We start from the raw sequence: 23,709 nt of genomic DNA on the forward strand, positions 1-23,709 counted from the left end.
TTTTGCACGATTGTTTATGGTAGCCTGAAAACATCCACTAAGAGAGGATTTTCAGAAATTTGCCCCCCTGACGGAGCTGGGCACCCCAAAATTTTGTACTTTTCAACCGCTCATTGCACAGCAAAGTCATGAGGAACCTTTTTGTTCAGCTACGAGAAAAAATTAGATCTATGCAGCAAAATTTCGATTAGGAGCACAGGGGGGTCCAGGAGAGGGCATTTCTCGAAAATTTTGATGTAAAATCACACTACAGCTCTAACTAATTGTCCTACAGACTTGAAACTTTGCACAAATATTCTTCAAACATGCTAGACGCGCACTAAGAACGGATTTTGAGATATTTTGCCTCTAAAGGTATCAAAGGATGAAAAAGGATCCTATTAAGTAAGGTTATGAGCATGGTAAGGTGAGTGCCATATGTAAATGAGATAATTTATTTATTGACATGTGATATTCTAACATATGTTGTAATCATTGGAAACAACAAAAAAATATGATAGAAATTCAAAAAAGAACATCTGTTCTATTATAGCTTTCTACCTGATTCCACTCAGCCTCAATAATATTGTTCTGCTAATTGATAAATATGTTTAATAATATTATTATTATTATTGATATAATAAAAGTATTGTTTTAATAATTAATTAGTATCATTAATATAATAATAGTATTGTTTCGGTAATCAATAAATATTTTTATGTTCACAAACTCTGTATAATTTATAATGGTGAATGTGAAACAGCTGCATCAAAGAAATAAATTATCTCAAAAACAAATATTTAGTAAAAATATTTATGGTTTTAGGAAAACCATAGTTTTGATATCCGTTTTCCTGATGCAATGTATAAGCCTACACGTGGCATGTATTATTAATTTTTCAGCTATAGGATAGTTTTTTGAGACTGCTAAATAAACGTCTACAGTTTTATCAATGCTGTATCGGCAATATGAAAACGCATGCAGTTAATACGTCTTTAAATAAAGGTGTTGATATCTACATGATAATATTATTCTCTACCATTTCTATTTTATTGAAATTTCAAAATTATTCAAGCCTTGATAGAATGATTGACTCACTGTACAGTCAGTCGAAAATTTTAATATTGAAATGAGGGGTATTTTGGCAAGCTGAACAAAAAAGTAAGGTCCTATGCACCTTTTTGATATTATTTCTTCAAATGAAAAATGAGTTTTGTGGGTTGTCAAAACTCCCCCTGAAAGAGAACTATTCATTTGATCCTATCTTTTAGTAAAATAACAATGATTTCTGCATTGAATAACATCTATCTTGCCAACAAGAATCGAACTCTATTACCAACACTACCATTAAATTAATAAATAAACTTAATAATACTTAAATTACCATATAAATCTAAATTATATAATTCTATTGATAAATTCATGGAAATTGAAGTACTTTTTTCAGTTAGTTGATGAAATTGATTATCAATACAGAAAATGATTATAATTTTATCAATACAGAATTAGTTGATTGAATTGTCGATGTACTGAGTTCTTGGTCAACAATAATTAAATATTGGTATTTAAGAAAACATCCACTAAGAAAGGATTTTCAGAAATTTACCCCCCTGACGGAGCTGGGCCCCCCCCAAAATTTTGTACTTTTCAACCGCTCATTGCACAGCAAAGTCATGAGGAACCTTTTTGTTCAGCTACGAGAAAAAATTAGATCTATGCAGCAAAATTTCGATTAGGAGCACAGGGGGTCCAGGAGAGGGCACTTTTCGAAAATTTTGATGTAAAATCACACTACAGCTCAAACTAATCGGCCTACAGACTTAAAACTTTGCACAAATATTCTTCAAACATGCTAGATGCGCACTAAGAAAGGATTTTGAGATATTTGGCCTCTAAGGATTTCAAAGGATGAAAAAGGATCCTATTAAGTAAGTTTATGGTAAGGTGAACTCAATATGGAACTGAGATAATTGACACATGATATTCTAACATATGTTGTAATCATTGGAAAGCTTAAAACGATTTCATCAATTAGCTAATCGAATTGATTTTGCATTGATTGAGAGCGCGAGCTTACCAGTGTTTGTTCCATCGTTGTATGCTTGGCCAGTTCGGTTTGCGCCTTCTATCAGCTGTATATGGAGTCTCATACACTCCGATTAGAACAGAGCACAAAGGTTTTCTTTAGTTATGAGTTTGTTGATAATTCTTTCTTCAAATTCAAATCTTATTGCCATCAAAAATCACATTGAAAACTTTCTTAATAGACAACAAGATCACAGAAACAAAATGTCAAACATATACCTACATTTATTTTTAGCACTGCCAGAAAAAGACAAACTTGAGTACTAGCCGTGAGTTTATCAAATATAACTTAATATAATATATTTTTGTTAATATTTTGTGAATAAAAATTACGAGTTGATGAGAGATACGAGTAATTCCTTATATTTGATCCGAATGGTTCATACAGTAGTCGGGGTCACTGCAATCAAAATTTTTTTATTCTGTACGGTAGCTAATAAATTTCATACGTATTGATTGTCCATAATGTATCCAGTGTCCATAATGGAAGTAATTGAACTACTAAAAATTAATGGCTTACTGGTCCCTCATAGATTTATAGTATTCCTGGGGATTGAGCCTGTCTTTTCCAGCGTTGTCTATTAATAATAAAGCTTAATTTACAACTAGCTTACCCAGCGAACTTCGTACCGCCAATGTATCTCATGTTACACTTGACTTTATTTGGTGAATCATGAAATTTATCTGACAATCAACATGTTCATTTACATCTCAATACGGACTTCCTATGTGCTTAGTCATGCAGCATTCATTATTCCGGAAACATATTATTCTTCTCAATCAATTGGTAGTAATATCTATCAGTAAAGTTTTCAATTAAAAAAAAAGGTTATATCAGTGTTTCTAAGAAAAATATTCAATGTTTTCATAGCTGTAGATTGTAGGAAATATGCGATGTACGATGAATCACACAGAATTCCATATTGTTTCCATTTTAGGATGAATATAAGCTAAGATAAAATTTAAAAAATTGTAAATTATTCTTTCATTCTTCAGTAATTAATGAATGCAATATGAATACTATACATATATACTATACAATATATATATATATATATATATATATATATATATATATATATATATATATACTCTCTTTCATTAGGTGATAATTTTTTTCAACATTTTCCAGTTTCTCAATGATAGGGGAGTGATAATTATTTGTATAGGTCTTCTAAGGAACCATTATCAACAGCTGGTACCAATCAACTACACTTCAACTCCAAACTACCGTTTTAATAACAGTACACAATAATTTATCACAGGGTGATATGTTTATTACAGCTGGTAACTTTAGATGCTAAATCATATTATCACAATATGATCTTGAATCATGATCATCTTTTCATTCTTCAGTAGCCGCTCGGCCGAAAATTTCGAAAACATATGTCTGTAAAATGGATTAATAAATAATTATTATTAGCCCCCCTATTAAAATTTCTGTTCAGAAACCATCCCCAATATTCACACAACATATTCCCAAAGTTTCATGCCGTTATGTCAAGTAGTTTTCAAGTCTACAGGGAACAAACAAACATACAAACAAACACACAAACAGACATTCATTTTTTTATAAATAGATTACCATTCGGCTCAAACAAAAGCCTCTCTAAATGAAGGTAGAATGATAAGGATTCAGTTCTGTTGTTTTAACATTTTTTCAAATCACTTTCAAAAAGTTCATGTAGTACCTACTATTGTGTTTGAGACACTTCTGGCACTATCATAGTTTCACCTCTATTCTGTTCCACAGTCCTATCTCTTGCAGTCGTTAACTATATCTATAATAATTATATAAAGTAAAGAGCTGGCTTATGCACGTACGGGATAGGAAAATTATGTTTGACGCATCATCACGTCTGAACTACTGGACTAATTAACTTGAAATTCTGCTTATAGATTCTTAATTAACCAAGGATGGTTATAGGCCTATTCTCAATTCTTCAAAATTTCATTATGTCAAGTTTTCATTTTGTCAAGTTTTAAAATAGATCCTTGCGAAGCACGGGCTCTTGCTAGTTTGGTATAATAATTTGATTGAAATGGAAAATTTCAGTCATGGAGTCGGAGAGAATTTATAGACTCAACAACTGTTTTGGGTGAGCCATTTGCTTCACTCTTGATCATTGTTATGATATTATTATTTATAATATTACTAGCCGTCAAAGGATTGACGGTTAGTAATCCAACGGATTTACGGAATTACGTCAATTCCGACGTAAACACGTAGCCGTGACGTAATTTACACATGTAACCAGGTAATTAGATACCACTCTATGATAGGAGTCTCAATCCTTGTCAAGAAGAGTAACGAGAATTCTCAACAAAAATTATTCATAATATGCTTCATGAATAGATAATACTCTTTTGTACACATTTTCATATCCGTTAAGAGGTTTCCGTTAAAACTCAGATAAATAAAAAACAGATGTGAAGAAGCAGCCGCTGGTGCATTTGAAGGACTGCGCCGGCACCGGCACACATTATTCATCTCAGAACAGAAAACTGTTGGAGCAAAGGGGAGAAACAATGCTCATTAGTCGCTCATTGTTATCAGACAAGATGAGCTCCAGCTGGTTGAAATCCATTTCCAGTAATTTTCACGTTTTAAAACTCCCGTTACACTTTCATATATCAAGGAGTAGTGATTATTACTATTGTAATTCTATGAGCAGAATTATCCATGTATAGTGCATATTTCATTAAGAAATCCTTTTTGCATATTAAGGTGTGGTAAGGGAGAAGAAAGGAATGGGAAATGGAGAAATATCCGCTGGAAAATAGAGAAAGGAGAACTGCTTGGCTCTTGCCAGCTTCATCATTCACTTGCAGCATGCATCAAATGCAACCTATACATACAATGGCAATTCATACAACTACTTTTAATTATGAAGATTACTGTTCTTACCATGAAATGTTGTGGTGTTTCTTGAGCTTATATACAGAAATTCCAAGCTATTCATCAGTTCCCGGAAGCTTTTGGTAACTGTTTCAAGTTTCAATTAGCGTGAAACGTAAATGAGATCTGGTTTGTGTGAGGCTTCAGAAGGAATTGGATGTTAAGTTTTGGCTTTTGTTAATTATCAGCCACAGGATCTTCCACGAGACGGAATTATTATCACGCAAACTTCCTCAGGATTACGGTTTGAAGTGAGCTACAAATTTCCTTTCTCACTAGAAGTTGCAAGTAAGTTTGGTTGGTGACACTGATTAAATGCAGGTAGAAAGAGTATGGCGTGAGCTCAAGTTCGGCTCAGATATTGCTTTCTCGATGAAATAATGGTAGAATAACTCTTATTGACATGTGCTCCTACCGCTATCGGTTCTTCGTTCAAATATGGGGATGATACTCCTATAATTCGAAGGTGTCTAGTGTCAATAGCAATGTGTCTGGCCAGTTTATTCATTGAAAGGAATCTCCCATGCCCTAAATTGCATACTCTGCAGCACCTCCTTTGGGAAGGATATTTTGCTAGTACATAATTTCTGGTAACAAAATATAAAATTGAATGCTAACATATCTAGTTTCCATTCATTTGTTTGTAGCACGATATATGAGTAACCAAAACAATACAATATAACTCAACAATTTCTTATGTCTATATTCATATTTATTATATTCTGTTTATATTTTACGAGTGCGATATAAAATATGATATAAGGAGAGGTTCTTAATCTCTAAAAGAGATTAGTGTAGTTTGTGTGATTTGGTGTTGAATTTTGAAAACAACTTTTGATTAACAGCAATAAATCAAATGAGTAATTTGATAAGAATTCATGGATGGAAGTGGGTTCATATTTTCTATAGGCCTATTGATAGCATAGGATAGTCTATACTGTTTTTTTTTTCATTTGAGGTGGAACAAAGTCATTTACAACGAAATTATCTGGCGTTGATCAAGTTCGAAACTAATTCGATTCCAATTTAATTTTATCCCCATCACCATAAAATATTCACCATATCGATATAATATTATACAATATCATCACAATATAGAACAATGGACACAGAAAATAAAGATTTTCCAAATAGACTTTCAATATTTGTGTGGGAAGGAACTCTCATGCAAATTCAATAATCATATAATTTTATCCCATGAATGCGTTATTCCGGATCGGATGTATAATGTGGTGAGTTTTTTTTAAGATTAGTATAATAAATACCAGTAAATACCAGTATCAAGCAATTATTGATGTGGAGTTTATGTTTAGATGTTATTATCATGCTTATTTTATATGCGATGGAATGTTAGTTTCGACTAACAAAACATGTCGAATCTAAATAATTTAATAACTCATCTGAACTTCCTTAACTACACTATTGATTTTACCGGTTGAATAAATGTCTCGAAAAAGGCCTCCAAGGTCGTTGATAATAAGTTGAATGGAAAAGTTAGTCAGACATTTTATCATTATTTTTCGTGAAGATCTGTGGCTTCCCATTACTTCAAGGAATAAAACGCAAAGACTTTGTTGTTGACACGATAAAGGATTTTACACGCGCCAAACTACTCGTACGTTACACAGCTTTTCCACTTACTTCATTTCCCTCGAATGATACTCCAATTTTTGTGGCTTTCAGCGACAGTACGTGTATTTTTCTCTTTCCAGCATTTTACATGCTGAAAAATATTTTTGCAAGGAATTCTCAAAATACATTACACGTCTCACGGTAAAGATATTGTCAGCAACAAATTCAACACTCTCAGTGCTTCTCTCAGGGCTGGTTTTTTCTATAAAGATTGGATGATGATATACAAAATTGAGTCCAAGCAGTCTCTATGAAAGCAATTCTGCGTCCATAAAAGTAGCTCTTGTAGCACTATATTGTAGTTACCCAGGGAAATCAGTACAACTTGAAGCCGTAATATAGAAAATATTATTTTTCAACTACTATCTCTTCCCTTTCACTTAAAACGACTGGAGAGTGCACAGAAAGTGCCTGAGAAAAGTACTCTCATATTTTGAAGTTGAGCAGAATAGATCTGAATGAATATTTTTGAGCAGAATACCTTAATGTCAAACAGAATCTAGTGGATTAAAGTGAGAAAAAAATTTCTCGAGAAATGTGCATATTTTATGAAAGTAGTATATTTAAAGGTACATCAATTCAATGTAATAGATCCTAAAATCTACTCACATGGAATTGTTGATTGGAATATTGTGACAGATTTTCAAGCTATATGAATCGCTGTGATATTATTCTGATAATTGACATCAGAACTAATTGAGGAATAAGAGTCACTCAATTGTGATCTTGACTCTTAACCGCCAATTATTGTGAGGAATATAAACCAAGTGCAGATTTTTCAAATATTCCCATTAAACTTATGAATGATGTGTTATACTACTCATAGTATCATTGAATATATTATGGAAGTGAATCATGATTTTTTTGCCTCTCGTTTCTAGTGATTGATAATTTCCATTATCTACTTTAAAATTCCGCCGAAATTTTGGAACATAAACTTTCAAATTTCAATAGCAATATTCTCTGTTACGTCCTCACGATGTTGATGGGTGAAAGTTCATTTCCGTGCCTGTCAGCATGTATTTCCATGCAGTAAGCCAGGACGAATAAATTTTGGTAACTTTTTTTTAAAGTGAAAATGCTTCTAAGCTTGAACGCCGCTCAAGTTGTGAAGCTGTACAGCATAAACTATTTTTCATCAGTGAATAAATATGATGCACTGTTGTTGACAGGAAATAGACTATTTCATGCTTCGGTTAACACCAAGTGGGAAGGTGATTCCAGACTTTACGGGGGTGCTTGTGGTAAAATCACCGTAAAATTATTTTTGTTATTTCTCATACGGTACAATCAAACTTGACTACTTTGGGGTTTGAGGATGCGTCACATCAGTTCACAGCTTGAAGAAATTCTATTCATGAATTTTAATGGGATTATAGAATATACCCATAACTCATTACTCGTTTGATGAATATGATGAATATGACTCAGTATACAGAGTGAGTCATATGTATTGGAACCTTTCAATTAATTGGAGACCGTTGTAGATATAATACTGTAACTTTCAGGATAAGTTATTGGTCAAGTACTCTACCTTTTGATGTACAACTGAATTTCAATCACTCATAAGGGGGTGACTTAGGGGTTGTAACTGTAATATTTTGAATGTAAACACCTATTGTGTAGTACATAATTTCAAAAGCCTTTCCAAAACAAGAAAGATGGCACCGATAATAATGTTCTATGATACTTGTATCCAAAATGGCGGCTGGTTGAAGTTTTAGTTTTTAAGGGAATGAAGAATTATGGTACCCAAATATGACATGCTGATTGTACTTGGAGACCTGAATGCACAGATTGGAAAAGAAGATTTCATGGCACAAATAGGAGGTAAAAACACCTTACATGATGTCACGAATGATAACGTCATTAGGCTAAGTGAATTTGCAGTAGCAAATAACATGGTCATCAGTAGTACTTGTTTCCCAAGAAACAAGTGGGTACTTGGACCTCACCCTCTTCAGGAACGGTAACACAAATTGACCATGTGCTGACATCTAAAAGACATGCATCATCCATTATGAATGTTAAATCACAGAGAGGGCCAAATTGTGACTCTGACCATTTCCTTGTATCAGTCAAGTTGAGAGAAAGGCTGTCAAGAATCGGAGATGGAAGAGGTGTCAGAAAGTGCATGATAGACATAGAAAGCGTTAAAAATGATGAGAAGGAAAGAAGATATGAGGAAGAACTGGATAGACTGATCCCTGATGGTTTGAATGAACTGGAAGGTGATGAGAGAAAGGTGCAAGAATTGTGGGATAATTTGAAGAACACAATAAATGATGTTGCCCAAAGGAGCCTTGGGGAGAGGAGAAGGGAAAGAAATGAGGAATGGTATGATGAGGAGTGCAAGGTGGCCATAAGACAGAAAAATGAGGATAGAAATCTGATGATGCAGAGAGATACCAGGAGGAACCGAGCTAAATATTCAGAAAGTCGGAAAGTAGCAAACACACTTTGTAGGAAAAAAAAGAGAGAATTCATGAAAATGATCATAGAAAATATGGAGGAATTGAATGAAAGAAACGAAAATAGAAAGTTTTATCAAGCTGTTAAGAAAATGAGGAAAGGATTCCAGCCTAACTTAATTGCATGCAAAGACATGAATGGAAGAGTGCTTGGTGAGGAGGATAAGATCATGGACAGATGGGCTGAGCATTTTAGCAGTGTCCTGAACCAAAATGATGATAGAGATGACACAACCACTTATGCAAGTGCAGAACCCCTGCTCCTTTCCCCTACATTGGAATAAGTAGAAGAAATAATAAAGAGGATGAAGAATAATAAAGCACCTGGAAGACACAATACCAGCTGAGTTGCTCAAGTATGGAGGAAAGAAAATCTTAAGAGCTGTACATACCTTGGTTGGATGGATATGGGAGCAAGAAAAATGCCGGAAGAATGGACTGAAGGTATAATATGTCCCATCTATAAAAAAAGATGATAAAATGGTATGCAGCAACTATAGAGGCATAACTTTACTCTGCACCTCTTACAAGATTTTTTCATTACTGCTGTTGAAACGATTAGGGGTCTATGCAGAAGAATTGATAGGAGATCATCAGTGTGGCTTCAGGCAAGAAAGAAGCACTGTGGACCAGATATTCGTAATGAGGCAAATCATGGAGAAATGTTATGAATACGATACAGATTTGCATATGCTCTTTGTGGACAATTCCGCCCAGCATTTGATAGCATCAAAAGAGACAGAATGATTAATGTGCTAAATGAGATGGGGATCCCAAGAAAGTTGACCAGTCTCATAAAGATGACAATGTATGGTACGACAGCGCAAGTTAAAATAGGAAGCAAACTGAGTCGCTCATTCAATGTTACAACCGGTGTAAGACAAGGTGACGCATTGTCAGCAACCCTCTTCAATTTGATGCTTGAAACAATACTCCAGAAGATAGGTACAAGTAACACAATACTTAACAGAACAAGTCAAATACTGGCATATGCGGATGATGTGGTGCTGATAGCAAGGAATCACGATAAGTTGAAAGAGATTTTCAGCACAATGAAAGAGGAAGCAAGAGTGCTGGGTCTGGAAATTAAAGTTGGAAAGACTAAGTATATGAGAATGTCTGCAAATGAAAGAAGAAGGCGCGTAGACAACTTGATACTATCAGATGATTGCAGCATTGAAGGTGTCAGCGAGTTTAAGTATCTTGAAGTTATACTGACAGCCGACAATAAGACTAGCCAAGAAATTTCTATCAGAATTATGATGGGCAATCGAGCGTATTTTGCAAATCAAAGGATTTTTAAGAGTAGAATAGTATCAAGAGCAACTAAAGTGAAAATGTACAAGACGTTAGTCCGACCGGTTGTGACATATGGAGCAGAGACATGGACATTGCTGAGCAGGGATGAAACAGCACTGAAGTCATTCGAGAGAAAGATGTATCGAAGGATCTGGGGACCACTATGTGATGGAGGGGTTTGGAGAACCAGACATAACAACGAAATCGATGAGGCTATAGGGGAAGGAAATATTGTAAGATTTATTAAGGCAAGAAGGATGGAATGGCTTGGACATGTGGTGAGAATGAATATGGAAAGGACACAACTTAGACTGCTGGATGGACGAATGATGGGGACGAGAAAGAGAGGAAGACCGAGAACGAGATGGATAAATGATGTGATAGGTGATCTGCGTGCGCTGGGCGTATCCAACAACTGGCGGCAAAGATCCCAGAGAAGAGACGATTGGAGGCATTGTGTTGAGGAGGCCAAGGTCCACGCAGGACTGTAGAGCCAACTAAAGTAAAGTAAGTGAGTAAGGAAATGAAGAATTGTAACTCAAATATTTTGAATGTTAACACACATTGTGTGATACATCATTTTAAAGGCCTTTCTAGAACAAGAGTGATGACATGAATAAAAATTGTCTATTATACTTTCATCCAAAATGTCGGCTGATTGAAGTTTTACTTTTTGAAGAAGTAATTGATAAAGTTCAATCAGCTGCCATTTTTAATAAAAGTATCATAGAATAATTTTAATTTATGTCTTCTTTCTCGTTCTGTAAAGGCCTTTGTAATGATGTATCACACAATGGGTGTTTAGATTCAAAATATTTGAGTTACAACCTCTCATTTCCTTAAAAACGAAAACTTCAATCAGCCGCCATTTTTTATACAAGTATCATAGAACATTTTTATCGATGCCATCTTTCTCGGCATCAATACCAATACCACTACACAATGGGTGTTTACATTTAAAATATTCGAGTTCTACCCCCTTATGAGAGGTTGAAATTCAGTTGTACGTGAAAAGGTAGAGTGATTATACAACCAATAACTTATCCTGAAAGTTACAGTATTATATGTACAACAGTCTCCAACGTATTGAAGAGTTCCCATACATATGACTCACACTGTATGATAAATTACCCTTGAAATTAATGAATGATAAATAATCCTTAAAACTCATGAGCTCGAAAAATCAAGGAATTTTTCAAAAGCTTTAGATATTCAACTGAACAATAATATAAGGAATAGAGAATAATAATTTTCTCTCTGGATCTACACCTCCAGAAACAAACTAAAAGCTCTCACCCGGAATAGGAAGCCGTCTTCCTGATGAACCGGACTTATTAAAAATTCATTTCCGTGCTTTCATTCCATGAGTAATGACTGCAGGCTATATGCATGTTTCACAGAAAATGTAGGCTACAGCTCTTTTCCTGAGAAATTTTCTCTCTGGAGGAAAGTATTTTCACATAGAATCAACTCACTTCACTAACATCAACACCCAAAAACGATAATCGAATATTGATCAATATGTTGTTTCCAGTAAATAAGCGATTCAAGGGATTAGCTTATAACTTCTTTAGACTGATTAAGAAATCGTTTGGTAACTATTCGTTTGCAAACCAATCACACTCGGTAATTCAGACAGATGAGGCTTTCTCAAAGTTTGATAAGATGTTTAAAAATTGATTGATTGAATTCTGATGCCAGTACAGTCTTGGGCTCGAAACACAGCATACACATACTGAATTTTTCATCATCTCATCTCGATGGTAAGCGAACATTTGCGATTAACTTGGAAAAAGAGGGCATTCACAACCAACTCGGAAAAGGATGACATTTGCGACCAACTTTTGGGTATCAACCTACAAACAAAAGTGGATCCCTGGCATCCTACCAGCATATGGAAAATATTTTCAGACTCAACCACTAATATTTCTAGACCTATCTTTCTACTTAATAATATTCCTAATATTATTACAAACATTCTCTGATTGCATTGTCACCTAGCTAAAGAAACCTTCAATATTTTCAAGTTGTCCATCAATCTATATTTGTAATAGAAATTGTCTGTAGTCTCCTCTTCCAAAATGGCATTAGCTCTACATTGTTTCTGACCGGGATCAGGGCGACTTTATTCAACTGCTAATAACTTCTGTTTGCACCCTTTTATCCGCGGATATGTTTGTTTCGCAAATGTCTTCGGCTGCAATTGTTCCAATTTTATACCCTACCTTATTTCTCACGCTCAAAAGATATAAATAACATGAGATCATTGAGAAAATAAAACTTCAAACTAAATTAGTACTCGCATCAGGTGTTTCTTGGCTCTCACAATTTCTGAAGAGATATGATGGGAAATACCGTACAACGTTCATTTTTTCTATACATTTTCATTCCAAAAAGGTTTTCAAACTCTCAAGTATCAAGTATTAATAACATACACTTCATATTGTAGTAAGGATGTGTGAATGATATGTTATGAATTATCTGTTCCAGGATACCCAAGTCAGTAGTGTGGCCTGCTGACAAGACAGTGACTACATCATTCTAGAGCACAGGAATGGAATTTAGTGTGCATAACGGAAACGATGAGGGTAGCATACAAGCATGATGTATGAGCACCACGCACAACCCACTACTGCAATGGAACGTCGTGAGGCGGTAAAGGCATCGTTAGTCGCTATCAATCATTAGCAGTGCTTGTACTAAGTTTGAATTCTATGTAGGGAAGAATATTGAGTCAAACGTTATCCTATCATTTGCGATCGATTTGGAAATTCTTATCAGATCCATTCAGGTCACATTTATTATTGTAAGTGAGAATGAAAAAGCAAAATACTGAAGACATTCATCAAATACTGTACTAATCTAGAATGATGTATGGTAACGTATGTAACTTCTATGAAAGAAATCAGACATTATTCATTGGAAATTCAATTTTGTAGTATGACATGAAATTTATAGGAAATAAAATGTCTTGTAAATAACATTTAATCGTTAAGTACATTCCTCCTTGAAGTGTATTGCATGGATGACCAACCTTGCACACAATCCAGTCAGCGGCACACACAAAATTACAAAAATACGTAGTGGAAGAAAAACAACGTAGTCATCGTTAATAATATTGATATACTGTTCTATAAAATATCACAGTATTTTACATTTTTATGAATCTGAAATAAATTATTATCTGATGTCATTCCGACGTTGCTGATGATTTAAGTTTTTCATTGTTCACTGGGCACAATTACAATATTAACGTTGATTTTAAGCCACAATAACTGTTGTTAATCAAATTTAAAATGCAGAATACGATAATTTAAATTATAATATGTTTAAATTCTGTTGATTAATACTTTATGAATAATATATTTATGTTGAATGTAAAAGTCTAAATGAAATTGCATATTAACTTATTAGATTTATCATCTTTCACCAAGCTTGATGAGAATCATTGTAAATAGATATAGTGACAGATTTTGAAGAATTTATTATAATGACTGTATGCTTCGAGTTCCAATTTATTCATAGATATTTCTAGAGATGACTCCATTATTTCATTTCATTTGGTGTTCATAAATATTTCCATATTTTGAATGTTAGGCTATACTTGTGAGATCTTTTATACCGCTAATTAATGAATGAATTGAATGATTGTGACTAAAGTTATGAGGGGACAAAAATATAGAATGACATTATTATGAATGCCAAATTTTATCCAAGGGTCTGCTTTGAACAGATGATAGTACTTTTGACAATGAAACATGATGTATTTTCATCAGAGAACCATTCATGATTTTTAATGATATTGGAAATTATTATTTATTATTTTTAAATTATTATTTATAATTATTTTCAAAATATTTGATAAACTTTCAAGATTTTTGTCAAAATAAACTTAAATCAACGTTGATGGATTGAAAAATGTATTCCAATCTATGTGCATACGAAAAAGTGTTTTACTCGTGGACAAAGTGTTATAGTGTAAATACGAATTCTATTGCCGTTAACATTTCAGTGATAACTGCTGAATCGTATATATAAATTATAAATATAATCACTGTATGTGTATAAATTCCAATGTACAAGGAACAAAATACTTGTTGAGATAGTTATCTAAATTATAACGAGCAGAAGAATTTTGTAAAGCTTTTATCATCATGTTGTGTTGTGTATTATTCAATAAGTAAACTGATATTAGTAGGTAATAATTACGTGATTACGTGGTGTATAACTTGCAGAATACAATCGATACTGCATTTTCACTGTCAACTGTCGATGTCAATTCCAAATCTTTAAATCTATCAAAATAAGCGTCTTGGGCCAACTGTTCATATAAATTTTATTTTTTAGTTTTAGAAGTATATTTTGATTAGATTTTTGGAATACATCTAAATTCTCATCTTGAAGATATAGTAACAGAAATTCCTTTGGAATAATAGTTGATATTGAGTAGGCCTATACTAGAACTAGTATGGGTATAATAACAATTTGAGTTAGTATCAATAAGCAAGTGTAGAGTAACTATTTGATAACAATCTTAATGAATAAGGTTAACGAACTCCCATAAGAAACCTTGAACAGAATGTAATATACTAGGGTAATTGTCCACAGTAAGGATTACTACATGATTGAATGACATCCTACAGTTAGTTCGGTTGACGTTATCATGTATGACAATTCTATCAACATATAAGTTTCGTAAACAAAAAAGAATTATTGCTGCTAATAAATCGTCTCTTCGTTGATTATCCGTGAAAACGACAACTGACATAACTTATAACAGTAACAAATCTGTATTTTCCTTCATCTCCCCAATTCATTCATCATTTATTCCAACTTCTTAATAATTGAAACATATTCATTACAGAGTTAAAAGTTTATTAAACCATTACTCAAGAGTTCATAAGTACTGATTCAAATTCCATCCATTGATAACATCGTTTTCCAATTCAGCTGGCCCAAGTTCCAATAAATATTATATTGAATGTAATATTTTTAGCAATAGAAACAATTGTAAATAATATATTGTAATCTAATCAAACATATTTGTATCTTTCCTCAAGGTCTGAGCCCCCTTGAGTAGAGGTATGTGTTAGTCATGATAGACTGTTTAATGTTATTGATATTGGATGAATTATAGTATTTTGATGTAATTATATGTTTTCAATTATTTTTCCTCTCTTATGAAAATTATCAAGTTCGAAAGCAATAGGGCAATGATTAAAAGCCAATCTTAAGCAAATAGCTCGTCAGAGCCTTATAGAGTTTTGTCACTTAGCACGTCCAAAAACTGATTTTATTAGTCTTATCCTTTATTGGAAAATCAATATAAATTCAAGTTTAAAACTTGATATCATTTATTTACATGAATATTATTGATTCAATTGAAAGGTAAACCAAATACTTCGAATTAAAATATATTGATATTAACAACGAAGAAGTATACATCATATAAAATTGAATAAAATGCAATATATATTTGATAAAAATCTTCCAAGGTAGCCATTCCCATGGATGATTTTATAATAATTATAGGAATATTCCTCTATTGAGGTTGAAGAATAAAAATAATCTCAACGAATTAATCCGGTAAGGGCAATGAATCGAAATGAAAATAACAATTTCCCGAAATGCGAGTAAATTCAGTCATCCTCATGTAAACAGTGCATTTTGCTGGTAACGAAAATATCTTCTCTCATCTGAGTAAATCATCTAAGATTCAAACGTCTTGCCCTAAATCGAGTGATTTCGAAAAGGGGAAATCATGTCAACAGTAGCAAATTCCAAGCTCAGCAATCAGCAATTTACCTGTTTCCATTACAAGAGAAGAACCATTTCACTTCATATTTTCTTACTCAAATAGTCTTGAATACTCGTAGGTAGTCATAGTTATTCCTAACAATAAACAATAGTTCTCCGCTAAGTCATCAGTTCTTTGCAAAATGAAAGATTTCGAGAAGAACTGAATAACTTCATATTTTTTCACTCATACACTAACAGCTTTTATCTCTATTACACTCATATACTCGTACATATCATTTATATTAGGTTCAATCCTAATTTTATATTAGAATTATAGGTTTCATTTTTATTTATAAAGAATAATGTAGGCCCACTCAATTTGGTCAAAAGGTTTTCATTCTGGTTGAGTTCTGATTTCACTTTAGCGTCATCTTTCGGCTACTTCATAGATTCACTTGTGCCAGTAACCACTTGTGTCTTGTACCTACAATAGACAACATAATTTCCAGAATAGCTAGCGGTGGTTTGTGCTGCACTTGATTATTTTCAATTCTTTCGCAATTACATTCAACCATATTAATATTCAATCATTTTTCATCCATCGCCAATTCATACAACTTGTCGGAATCATTTTGACGATATGATAAGATTCCTCTTTCCACATACAATGTTGAATCCACTCTCCAAAGTTGAGTTTCAAAAGTGCATTACATCATTATTCCTGACAAACTTGCTCGGGTAAAATTCAGCCCGAGTCTGATCTGAGACTTTTGAAGACCTTTCTTATTAAAACTCGTTTTGCTGAGACGATTATGAGCAAACATCCCGGGATTATATTTGTTGATTTTCCGGCCCTTAGAGAGTCCTACACTTTTGTATACCCGCTCCACATCTATACTCTACTTTTATGATGGCTCGAAGGAAGATAAAGATCAGTGACGGGCTGAGTAATCAGATTAAAAGTTGGAGTTTTCAGAGTTAGAGTTCGCCTCACTGATAAAACACCATTATAGTGGCAACTGGAAAGAAGCGCATGGCAGGCAGCGCAACGCAACCAACAACCCTGGCCGGAAAAAAGCAGCGACAAACTTGTTACCGGAGTAAGCTTCGAGAACGCCCCGAGTCCTAATTAAATAAGCTTGTTCCCAGAAAACACATGATCAGATTAACAACTATACTGAACTATAGTATAGTAATTAGCAGTTCGATTATACTTAATAGTTGAACGGTTATACCGTCCCCAGAAAGACAAAGCTACCAAAGCTATCAAATTTCAACTTATAGTGAAAAAATAACATTAAATTGTAAGTACATACATTGTGTTAGATACATATCTATATTTATGTTACTATTAACATACACATACACATTCTTATGTCTTACTATACACACAGAAATATTCAGTTGAAAGATTCATTTAAGTTTCAAAGCAGAACTATTTTCAAAAATTTCAGCTTATTTGGCAATGCGAGAAATTAAAGTCATTGTAGTTAAATACCATGAAATTGGTAACGTTATTCATGCGATAAATTATATTTCGTTGTATACTATCAAAAACAAATAATATTCTCCTGGAATCACCTACTGCGATCTATTCAGCTACCGTACCGAATTAAAAATTTATCACCAATCAGAGGGTTTAGATATGCTTTAGTCATCACTATATCGTTACTATATCATGTTTACTGTCTGAAATCGTGGAGGGCATTTGACACACTAGAGCTCTGATCTCCATTGAATATGGTTTTGAAATGTCATTGAGGTGTAAGTTTCGACTCCACATCATTTCACATTATAGTGACGTCCACGTTATAATACCAAATATTTGAGACACATTTAAATTTTTTCCCACAAAAAATTTATTACAAGCTTTTTTGTTTAGCTCCCGGAGATATGCCTATAACCATAGCTAAATTTCAGCCAAATTCAAATGGCGACCCGGAAAATTGAGTTTTCATAGAAAACTGTGTATGTGTGTGAGTGTGTGTGTGTGTGTGTGTGTGTGTGTGTGTGTGTGTGTGTGTGTGTGTGTGTGTGTGTGTGTGTGTGTGTGTGTGAGATATCTTTGGCAGTGTTCCAAAGGCTGGCTTCACATTGTTGATTTTTCGCTGTGGCTACAGTTACGGTATCCGTATATCCATTTCGGATTCCAGTAAAGTTATAACCTCGTTTGCGCATGCGCCAACAAACTTCGTTTGTCACAGCATTCATTACCGGAGCTTACCTTGTCTAAATACAGCATTGCAATGCCCATATACACACATAATATCCATACACTCATTACAATGCTGTATTTGGACAAGGTAAGCTTAGTTTATAATTATATATGAGGATGTATGGTGTTGCTTATCTGAATAGTGCATAATAATATTAGAGCAGCTGATTGAAAATTTGGGTGAACGTAAACAGTAAAAATTGAACACTAACTGCGCGAAGCGCGGAGGCTGCTACCCAACCCTAAACAGTCATAAAAAGCGATTGGGCGGGCGAAGCCCGCCTCCCAGCCGGAGCGCTAAGCGCGGATGCTGCTATCCAACCCTATACAGTCATAAAAGGCAATTGGGCGGGCGAAGCCCGCCTCCCAGCCGGAGCGCAAAGCGCGGAGGCTTCTAACAGGGTGCAGGGGGCGAAGCGTGAGTTAAAATTTATCACCAATCAGAGGGTTTAGATATGCTTTAGTCATCACTATATCGTTACTATATCTTATGTTTACTGTGTGAAATCGTGGAGGGCATTTGACACACTAGAGCTCTGCCCTTCATTGAATATGGTTTTAAAATGTCATTGAGGTGCATGCTTCAACTCCACATCATTTCACATTATAGTGACGTCCACGTTATAATAGCAGTGTTTGATTAGCAATGGTATTGCTATCCTTGTCTATCTTTCAACAAAGCGGATAGCGCTATCTCTTTCTTGCTTTGCTCTGTTGCCAGATTGTCTTTCAACAATGTATAATTGTTCATTAAATTAACAAAATATTTCATCTTGATTATGAAAGTTCATTATGAAATTATTGAAAAATATTATTTCTTGCTTAATAAAATATAATTGATTATTTCAAACGAGAATGAACAGTTAATATTACTTCAATAAACCTGTATCAGCTATCATCTATAGAAAACAGAGGACCGGCAACGTTGTTCTCCTATCTTTATCCACTGCCATTATTATTTGGACCTCACTATAGTTGCAGATTCAGTGTACCTGTTGATTGAATAACTCAATCAGCGAGCCAAACAGGTAGCTGCAGGTGTAATTGAATTGGCTATTGGTTGAAGTAGCCAATTAGTGCAATATTCTCAGAACAATCATTCAGTATGGATTGGAGATCAAATCACGTGAGTAGCCTACAAACAATATCATCATTAAGTGATGTGATTGAATTCTGCAATAAAAATGGAACGTTGATTGTACGCATACATGTTGGGCTTATCATATTCATGAGGAAGAGTGGCAAGTATACCGCGAATTACTAATCAATCACCAATCCTTCACCATGTTAATAATATTTTAGATATACAATCGTTTTTCATTCATTAGTTAAGTGGAGGAATGACCTTCATAAAAGAAAGAAGATACCATTATTAGTTTCTCAGAGGAGAAGATTGGAGCTGGCAAATCCAAGCCGTGAACTGCACTGTAACAAAATTAGTGGACTTAATTCTGGATCGGCCATGAGCCAACTCCAAGCTTGAGGATTTACTCGGATTCAGGTGATTAAGTAATTTACTTTCCATCCTGCACCAACTTCTGTGAAGCAAACAAATTTCACTTGGAAAGGTGATCTCTCTCATGCCTTATCACGGTCATCTGCCACAAACTTTCAATTTTCATCAGTTTCTCGCATTACAATGAATGCCATTACTATGGAGTGAATATCATGAGCTCCTGAGGTTTCATCATGTCTTGAATGAATTCTTTCAAAATTAATAATTAATATTGTAATCTTGATATTCTGTATGGATATCATTCGATTACCACGTTTATTTAATATTGTTTTCTATGTGTCTACATATCTTATTGATGAGAACAAACCTTTTGAGATTTCCAGATATTAAGCAGTTTACATTTTTCCACTGAGAAACAATTTTGAAGTATATGTGGTTTGTTGCCTTGTTGAGATATCTCGAATATTTTTTTCACCAATCAACCAAATAAAAGTTCATTTAAATTAGAAGGTATTCCATAAATTGAAAATCATTAGAATTTATTTTCTCTAACTTATTCTCAAATTGAATAGAAATCCATACATTCATCTTTTTTTCCGGTTGACGCTTGCTATTCTCCCTCAGTTTATATATAATGTTTTCATTTAGTAGCAGGTTTACCAATTGTCGCGAATGCTGAACAATGTGTGAGAGAGTAACACACTCGAAATGACAAGGAACTCTAGATGCTCCTTCTGATATGATAGATGATGCTTGTTATCGCAATGTGATAGATTTGGACAATAACTCACAGCTACAAAAATAAGACAGTGCTCTCCACGACAAAATCATGATTCACTCTCCACAATTGAAACGCTCTGAGAAATGATTGCCTACTGTACAAGACGTTATATAAGGAGAGAGAAATGAAAAGATCGTGTAAAGAAAGGATTTATTTCTTGAGAAGAAAAAGTTGAACCTACTTCAAGTAGTTGGAGAAAGAAGAATCAAAAGAAATTTGATAATTCAATTCTTTTGAGAAGAAGAAGGAAAATAAAATGTAGAGCTTTCAAGAGAAGATAGAACCGATGCATTCATGAATATTATCGGCAATGGAACCTATCGAATACAGCAACATTTCAATCATTAGAGAAGGGTGAGAAATGTGAGTACAGTAATACAGTATTGCTTTGGTCATATAATGCGAGGAAAGTCCTCTGTAACCCTTCTGAAAGCGTAGTTACTGAAGAGATAACGAGGAATCCCTCCCTGCCATCTCTCCGATAGACGGATCTCATTAAGAATGTCGCAAGCCAAAATCAAACACATCTCGCCAGGAAGGAAGACAGAAAATCAAGTCTGAGAATTCGTTATACAGCACTAATTAGTACGCTACCAGAAACCAAACTTCCGCCTGGAGAGAGGGTGAACGGAATCAATTTCTGCTCACATTCCATTACATGTTGGAACTGGAGCGAGCATTTTCCTCCTGTTAAAAACAATAAAGGTCAATGATGTTCACTCTTGAACTGTTTGAAATGAGGGCATTGAATTATTACTTGCATGATCTTGACGGTTGTATTGATGCATATTGTATTGATGTTTTTGCGAATCAATAAACTTGTGTATTGATACAGCATATAACAAATACGCCTTCTTTAGCTGATTTAATACACAAGTTACATAAATTCCAGTATAATGCATGAGAAACGTATCTATCGCAATAAGTTTCAAGCTTTATTTAGGCAGTTCGCGCTTACTCTCGTTCTATGAGTTTTACGTTGGAAAAGCAACTCATTCGTTCATTCTAGTAAATATTTGTAATTTGAAGCTTCGAGGTCAATCCAAATAGTACAATATCTGGAAACATGAAAATATGAATTCCTTGATAAAAAGGTCATTCATAAAACACATACCTAGAAACTCCTGATATGATATTATCAAACCGGCATCACTGATGTATTTGTAATTGTCAGTTTGCTTTCGCTGTGCCGATTTCAATTCTATTTCGATCATCATAATTTCGTTCACTACTAATTTGGTTTGTATAATCTCAGACCTCATAACCAATGCTTATTTTCATACATAAATACTTCTAAGTCATTCATATTATATTACCGAGCATTATTCTCTGCTATCTTTTTTTATTACATTACATTTTCTCAATGACCGATTTCTTGCAATTGACCTCAGCCAGCCTGGTCACACGCTATGATTATATTATTTACTACCGATCTTTTTTGTAAGATTGAGACTGCAACTCAAATATGAATTCCAAATTGTAGCACAGTACATGCTGTACAGCTATTTTTTCATAAAATGGATAAATGAAACTACATTACAGTATTGTCAACAAAATACATTCTAGAGTTTCACAAAATCTTGAGCTCCAGCGACATACTTTTGTGGACTAGAGAACAGACCTCTCAAACTGAGCTCTCCGATTCTCATGATAAATACTTAATGAGTCTGTCTCAATAATGATGAAGCTCTTAAGATTCATGAGATTCTGATGAGATTAAGTCCAGACTGGTTCAATTTGTTTCCGAGTTTCCATGTAGTAAAATGCCCATCTATTAGCGAATGAGCTATGTAGATTCAAAGATCCAACTATGAATCACAACTTGTGCAATACAAAGCATATTTGTTGAGCTGCCAAACTTTGCTGGTTTATGAAGGATAACTTTGTGCCAAATTGATTAAGACTGTTCAAGGCAAATCCCAGAGGCTGAGCTGTCCTTTATGATCATATTTTCAGATTGGGACAGGTTGACACATCAAGTCAAATTAAGGTGACACCCCAGCTCACTAATTTTCCATAGTTTGAGGTCTCGCTGAATATTTGGAAGTCCGGCCTAAAGGAGCTGTGTTCAATGGAAGATCAATAACCGTCAAATCTGTCGTTATGATGAATTTTCGGAATCTTCTCCACTCAGCTTCAAATTATAGTTTATGAAATGCAGACCTAAATTTCCTAATGCGTTTTCTGATATCATGTACTAGAGGAAGTGATAATGAATATCTAGTTCTCACCAAATAACCCTAAAAGAGCCTCAGATAGTCGATAATCGTGATCTAAGAGTTGACAAATTCAAAATAAAAGTTCAAATATTTTATTTGTGAGTCCCCTTACTCGATTTAAAAATCTCCCCTGAGAAGTTCTACTTTCGATAAGTTTCATATTGATGAAAAGTAGGCTACTTCAATAACAGCTTCACTTTCCGGTTTTTATGTTTGCGCATCTTTAAGGTGCGTACAGATTTACGCGCCGCGAACCTCTATCAATTCACTTTTAATCAGCTGATGCCAAGCTTTTTATATCTGTATCTTACCGTTTCTGTAAAAATACAGATATAATCAGCTGATTAAAAGTGTATTGCTCATGTTCGCGGCGCGTATATCTGTACGCACCTTTAGAGAAACGCTCCGTTGTTTCAATTTCCTCTCGGGTATTTTCTTTCAAGATAAAATATGGCAGACAATCCACACTTTTGGAATTTTGGATGGAATTACAATCTTTCCTGAATGATAGGAGAACAATATCTGATCTTTCCTGATCAGAGGCTGATGCCAAATATTTTCGTAGTGGAAACAATGCTTCCCAACCAAACATCATCCTCATGTTCATTAATATTTAAGTGAAGATTGGAGTCTACAAAATATGTACAGGTATTAGAAAATGTTACTAACTTGGCATTGAATTATGATATTTCACAAGGTTATTACTCTATAGATCTGAGTGAAAAAAATGAGATTTGTAGACTTTTTACGATGTCACGTTCTGGTCTCAATCTGAAATGAAATGCTAAAAATGCAAGATTCGTAATTGCATTAGGCACGTCCCGAGGAGCAATAAAATGAATTCAACAAAAAACAAACTCTAATCGAGCATGATCCTGAAAATGTGACCGCCTCGTTATAAATTGGAACATAGTTCAGTTCTCGTTTTGTTACG

At 34.2% G+C, this 23,709-nt stretch overlaps 1 protein-coding gene across 2 annotated transcripts in view; it reads left to right on the forward strand.

Moving 5' to 3' along the window:
• Positions 1 to 15,518, forward strand: part of LOC111058767 (prolactin-releasing peptide receptor-like) — a 297,162-nt gene extending 281,644 nt beyond the window's left edge. For both annotated transcript variants that reach the window (XM_039439860.1, XM_039439868.1), the window contains exon 9: positions 12,856 to 15,518. The gene's annotated coding sequence lies outside the window, so the exon portion shown is untranslated. The remainder of the gene's footprint in view (positions 1 to 12,855) is intronic.
• The last annotated feature ends 8,191 nt before the right edge of the window (positions 15,519 to 23,709 follow it).

The sequence above is a fragment of the Nilaparvata lugens genome, chromosome 1 (genome assembly GCF_014356525.2).
Source record: "Nilaparvata lugens isolate BPH chromosome 1, ASM1435652v1, whole genome shotgun sequence".
Taxonomy (NCBI): domain Eukaryota; kingdom Metazoa; phylum Arthropoda; class Insecta; order Hemiptera; family Delphacidae; genus Nilaparvata; species Nilaparvata lugens.